This window comes from Pteropus vampyrus, unplaced genomic scaffold, assembly GCF_000151845.1.
Source record: "Pteropus vampyrus isolate Shadow unplaced genomic scaffold, Pvam_2.0 Scaffold3, whole genome shotgun sequence".
Lineage (NCBI taxonomy): Eukaryota > Metazoa > Chordata > Mammalia > Chiroptera > Pteropodidae > Pteropus > Pteropus vampyrus.
In genome coordinates this window covers 3,032,985-3,039,883 of record NW_011888784.1, presented here as the reverse complement: position 1 = coordinate 3,039,883, position 6,899 = coordinate 3,032,985, and positions in this window count along the sequence as shown.

Genomic DNA, 6,899 nt, shown 5'->3' with positions numbered 1-6,899 from the left:
GTGTGTCTGATTGGCAGAGCCTGGTTTACATGTCAACCCGAGCAGCAAGACAGGCTTAGAGAGCAAAGTAGATCATGAGATGCACAGCTTCAGGGTCTGTCTAGTAGGAGGAGTTCCCTTCTGCTTTGTCCTCAGGCCAGTTATGTCATTCCACTGGTACCTACGCAACATGCAAAATGGTCTGGAAAGCAAACTCTCTGAGAAACTCTCCATCAGTTGAGGGAAGGGTGTCACTGTGACAGGTGTAGGCCCATGGGAATGTGAGCTTCCTTGTACGTGCACAGAGCCAAAAGCACCTGGGAGCTTGTGACCTCCCTCCCTCCTTGGGGCTCCTCGTCAGTGATTGATTGGAGCAAGAGTGTGAAAGCTCAGCTTCCCTGCTTGGACTTGGCACAAACTCAGATAGTTTAAACTCCAGACTTCCCTGTGGGATCGGGCAGAGGCTGAGACTTCACCTGAAATTACACCTTGCTTGCTTGCTTTCTTTCCTCCATCATGCTTCCTCTTTTCCTTACCAGCTTCTCCTGGGAGTACTTCCTTAGTAAATTATTTAATTAGAAATCCTCATTTTAGGATCTATTTCCAAAGACCTTGACCCTAAGACAGAAGCCATAACTATTGTGGCTCAGGTCTCTGATCATCAGACTTAGATCTTGTTTGTTTGTTTTATTGATGAAGGAGGAACTAAGTGGACTGGCCACCTGTTTCAGTTCTAAGAAACTCATGATCTGTGACCACTGCCAAAGATTCCCGTGGATCAGACTATCCTATTACTTTGGTCCCACATCCTATTCAGTAACTACCTTTATCTTGCCTCTGGGAGTTAAATGCTACTTTATCTTTCCTACAGTTCCAGAGTTGTCAATGAAATCAGGAAATCCATTTCCATTTCAGGATCCCTCACCAGCATCCCCATCCTGTAGAGACTAGGCCCTAACATTACTTTTGAAGATGATGGCAGCACATTCACCAATGTAATTCTCAAGACCTTGGGGAAGAGTGCGTCTTCTGGGTTCCCTTGGGATACAGAAGATGGAGGAGTGGGATGCACATGACGGACCCACTTCGAAATTCCTGTCTCCCCAAGGCATTAGATCCTTCCTCTGTATCCTAACTGCTCAAAGCGGGTGAGGACCAAGAACACTGGCATCGCCTGGGAGCTTGTTAGAAATTCAGAATCTTGGACTGTACCCCAGACCTTACTGAATCAGAATTTTAACAAGACCTCCATGCTATGCATTTACACGTTAAAGTTTGAGCAGCACTAACTTACAATTTGGCCAGCAAATTTCTGGCATCTCAACATCTTGCAGTTGGGCCACTCCTGAACCCAGGTATCAGTCAACTAATTGAAAACACAGCTAAAATCACTTCCAGCGGACATATTGAATTCAGAGTTTCTGGTACATACAAATAGCAATAAATTCAGCCTGATCTGAAATCGTTTCTCTCTCTTTAGTCTAGACCCATATTCTGCAAGTTTTTGAAAATAAAAATTAGCAATATCTTGCGTATCTTTTGGTGTGTACATCTCCTCCTAGGTTTGTCTTCGTAATTACATTCTATGCCATACTGGCACTGGAAACTGGAATCTAGTCAAAATCCTGGAAATAAATTTGGTGGCAGAGCTAACTCACAAGGGAAATGGGCTCATTTGGCAAGGTACCTGCCTCAGCCATGATCTTTAGAAGTCCTCAGGCAAGGCAGGTATAAATATCTTCATCAGAAGGGAGAGGAAAGGCTTCTGCTGGGTTTGGGTTCTTCTGAGGCACTCAGATCCTCCTATTACATCCCCTTCCATCCAATTCATTGTTTCCTGACTGATACCTAAACTTTTAGATAAGAGTGAATGAGGCTGCGAATTAAACTAAGGTTGTAATTCAGCAACCTATAAGGTCAAATTTAGAGTTTAGCTTTTGGATAGCTCAGCCTTGAAGCCTCAAGAGATGACAAATTATTTCAGTAGCCATTATTTCTGTTCATGCCTTGAGTTGACAATTTAGGACTTAGAGCTTGTTCTTATTCAAGTCCTTCAGTGTTGTTAAGAAGCAAACACCTCTCCACCTGGTGCTTGAATTACTTGTGTTTTTCATAACTTCTATGGCAAATGCCATTTAGTCCCCCAAAGCCCTACCTTCAATGGACATCGTTCAGCTAATACAAGTAATAATTTAACTATCGTATTGTATGGATTTGCTGGACTTGACTGATTTTATCCTCAATCGTTCCAGGTAATCAATTTTGAATTCCCCCTATTATAGTAAGGGTTCATTCCTTGCAACCAATCCTGGAACCAATTTCTTTATAAGTCAGGTTTTTATCCCAGGCAAAAGAGGTATACTTTGCTAATTTAAATACAAAAAAACATTTATTACAAATACTGAACAGTTCACGAATTCTCCAGGAAGACAGAAGAAACACACCCAGGAGGAGCATTCAAAATCCTGCTACAGACGGGGCCTCGGGCAGCGCCTACCGCTGCTGTCCTGGGGTGCAGCCAATTCTACCGGCTCTGCTGACAATCTTATTTTTTGGCCATGGCCATTGCTGCTGTGACTGCTTCCTTTCCTCTCTCTCGAGCCTGGTTGTGACCTCAACTATGACTTTCATACTCATCTCGACAGATTCAATCATGCAGTAAACCTTTGTGTCAAGCTCCAGAGTCTCATGTGGTGGCAACTCATGGCAGGAGTGAAGTCACATGCCTGTGCCTTAGCTGCAAAGGACACAGTGAAAGCAAGTTTTCAGCTTTAATAGTGGGAAGAGTCTCCACTGCCCATACAAATTCATAAGGTGAGAATTTTTTTTTTTTTTTTTTGCATGAAAGAGCTAGGAATTGTTTTATTTAGCTTACATAGCCTAGTTTACATAAAAGGTGGAGAAAAATGTATTATTTATGTGTCCCAAAGGGCTGGGGTCAGGAAAGAATCTGGCTAGATTTCTCTCCAACTAGTGATTTCAGGGACACATACACTTCCCAGGCTTCTGTGTAGGAAGGCTGAGTGGTAATAAATGCAAAGATGGAACACCATGTGAAGCATGACCTAATACCTCTCCTGTAACCTCCAAATCTTTAGTAAATTTAATTAAAGCGACAAAATATATATATATATATTTAGAAAATCGATATTGAAACAAGATGACAAGATCAGAGACATGGAAACAATGGTGAAATAAGGATGTATGAACAGAAAGTGGGACATTTATACTGTCCCAGGTTATGATAGCAAAGTTTGGATTAAGTTCACAAGAGAGAAATTGGCTCCATATGACAGGGCTTTAATTCTATTAAGCAGCGAGGACCTTTATTCTCCCTACCTATGGCTTTATTCTCACCTCTGTGACTTACCGTTTATTCTCAGTAACTCATCAGATGCTCTGCTTTCATAAAACTGAGACTTCCAGCAGATATCCAAATAGTTAAAATTTCTTGTTGCTATTCTGTCAAGCTTCTGTGCTAATTTCCTTATTCCTTTTAGCAAATGTGAGTCTGTTTTTTTCTTGGCATTCCATAGCATACTTGTTTAATGCTTGCTGTAATAACAAATTACATTTACCACCATTCCACCCTGACTTAGTGAAGCATTCTGACTCTTCACCATATTTGCACCAGCAATGCACCCATAAAAAATAGAATCAGCATAAGATAACAGATGCCTTTTAGCTACAATTCAACTGATTTTTTTTAAAGGTAAGGTGGGAAATTTTGCAAACAAAGAAAGAGCATTTAGATATTGGTCCACTGCGGTTCACAGGGTCCAGTACAGACATCAAGGGTAAGTGGGCGAGATGAGTTTGGAGGGGTCAGCAGGAACCAGACTATTAGAGCTTCAAGGCTCTCCTACTATCAGCCTGACTACGTGGCCATCACGTAGAATCCGAGGCCTCAAGACATGACTGAGTCTGAATTCGCTCACCCTGGAAGGCTGTTTTACTTCTGTGCTTCCTGCTATGCAGGATGACATCATTTATAACCTTTTAGCCTGTTTGAGTTGGGATATATGTTACTTATGGCTGGAATTTGGGCACAGGAGGACAAGGCTGCCCATTTATACCAGATTCCACAGCTAGTGACAGACCCAGGTTTAAGTGGGCCTGAAGGCAGAGCCCACGTTTCAGGACTGTTGCCCTGCACATAGAGGAGCATTCAGGTTTTTATTAGCCATCTCTTGGTAGTTCTGGGGTAGGAGATGGCAAGGGCCAGAGAGTAAATATTTCGGGCTTTGTGTGCCATCTGTTCTCTGTCCCAATTACTCAATTCTGCTGTTGTAGCAAAAGTAGCCAACAGTAAATAATATGTAAATGAGCGGGTATGGCTGTGCTCTAATTAGACTTGATTTACCCAAATAGGAGGTGGGTTTATGGGGTTGTAGGGTGCCCACCCCTGTTCTAGAGAAAAAGATCGAGATAAAAATTCTGAAATTACATTCTGTTTTTAATTACAAGTGTCATTATATGAAATATTGACTGAGTCTGATTTAAGTGTTTGTGGCAAAATGTGAAATTTCAGCCCACGGTCAAGTCTCATATTGCGTTTTTGAAAAGTTTTTATCTACATCCTTCAATAGCAGGATTTGGATCAGCATAATGTGAGTTGATTTCTATGTACTGAGTGAATAAGAACAGTTCACAAATAAAGAGTTATGACCAAGTACCCTAGGGCCTCAATCTTTTTGGCACCAGGGTCTGGTGCTCCTATGAGAATCTAATGCCTGATGATCTGAGGTGGAGCTGAGGCGGTGATGCTAGCGCTGGGGAGCGGCTGCAAATACAAATGAAACTTCATTTGCTCGCCTGCCGCTCACCTCCTGCTGTGTAGCCGATTCCTAACAGTCCAGAGGCTCTGGGGTTGGGAACTCCTGCCCTAGGGTATTTGCAAAGGCACCATGGAAGGCTGACTGGATGAGGTGCCTGCCTAAGAATTCTGGGAGCTGAGGGTGTCTTTCCCTCTGATTCCATCTGCTGTTCCCCACCCCCACTCCAACCCCCCAAGGCAGCCACATTGACAGATACTCTCCAGCCAGGAGAGCCTATTGCACAGGGTACTGTGGGTGGAGTTTTGGAGTTGGGGTGAGGAAGGGGCTTGGGGGGTGGGGATCCCTCCCCTGTCTTTTCCCCAGATAATGTTCAACTAATTCTACACAAGACCTTTTGACTTGTTCCGCAGCAATGATCAGCGGATTAAATGCTCTTTGTTGGGGACTTATAAGAGGAACATTTACTACCCCTCTTAATTTTGTTTCGATCTCAGAGCTTACAGCACTAATCAAGTGTGTGACAGTGAGGGTCTGGATCAGCGTGTTGCCCATAGCTGGGAAAGAAAGGTGAGACTGGAAACTTTCTGAAGAATGACGTCATGATAGCTGAAGAGAGTAAAAATGAAAAATGCTTTCACTTTCTGTACAATGGACATTCTCAGGGTAGGCACGTTTTAGATTCATTCTCCAGAGCAGAGTATTTAATAATACTGTCAAGAGCAGCCAATAACAAGTGTTACTTTTCAACTTGCCTTGGATCAGTCAGTGCATTCATGCCTGGCCTGTGCTTGTCAGTCTGGGGAGCGTTTGAGGTTCTGGCTCCTGCTCCAGCTGGCTTCTTGTCACTCACCTCTGAGTTGACTCATCTTGTCTCTCACTGCTAGCGAGAAGCCTCCTGTGGCTGCAGGCCCAAGGACAAACGAAGCCAGCTTAAGCTTCCTGTACTCTGGATTAGGTCTCCATCAGTGTAGGTTAATTCCAGCCATGGGGTCCTACACAGGTGGCTCAGGAGGAAGGGTCATAAGGCCCACTATGACAAACATTTCATTTTATAGGATGCCCTCTGAAGCCTGCACTAGAAGAAGAAGAGATTTCAAATGACAAAACGATTACCTGCAACATCCCAGGTGTTGACTAAGCACAGCCTACAGGCCAGGAGCAGCCACAAAGCTGAGGGAAACGGCTGGGAGCAGCTGCTTTCCAAGGAGATTCTTAGACAGAGAGTGGTAACTTATTCGCGCTTCATAAACACATACGGGCTTTCAAGTCCCTTAAACACAATATGCTACTTCACTTCAATTAACAGCAAAGGGGTGCCATTTACAGCCCAAATTCTGCCAGCTGCTGGTGGTTGGGAGAGCTCCTGCAAAGAGGCTGTTAGCTGTCAAGGCCAATGCTATAGCAACCAATTTGGATACAGAAAACGCTAGCCTCCTTGGCCACAGGAAAGATGTTCTGGCTATTTCTGGGTTTTCCTAACCTTTGAGTAATTTATAGTGATAAACCAAAAAGTCTTAGTATCTGAACTTTACTTGATAGCTAAGAGGAAATTAGAATACAAATTAGAAATAGCAATCCTGCTAGAGAAGGTAAAGCAGAAAACTCATTATCTCATGAATGGGTGTTCTGTCAGGTAGGAATAAAGAGCTGGCTGTCAACAATAACCTTTTACCTGGGCCTAAATGTCTTCAGTTCAAAGCTCCATACAGCTATAGGCATTCAGGCGGAACAAAAGGCCAACATTAAAACACAGAATACTTCAGCAAACCTGGCCACCAAGTAGGTCTTTCTTGATAAAGCTCTTGTAAGACTTCATTGACACAGCACACCTCAAATACTTCAGAGAAATAACCTGGAGACAACCTTTTATTCTAACATTTACCAACTAGAATCTTATCACTGGAAGGCCCTAAGTTTAGCTATTTAAGTCAATTTAGTGACTCTTGCTCACTCCTCCCCACTCCCACTGCCCAGCCACAGGGCACTTGGAACCGTTTGGAGGTTTTGGTTTTCATAGTGACTGGGTGTGGGGGGGTCTATAACTGGCAGTTAGAACTCAGGGGTTCAGGGGCATTAGACGTTGTACCATACATAAGGAATTCTACCCAAGAATCATCAACTCAACTAAAAAGTCGGTAGTGC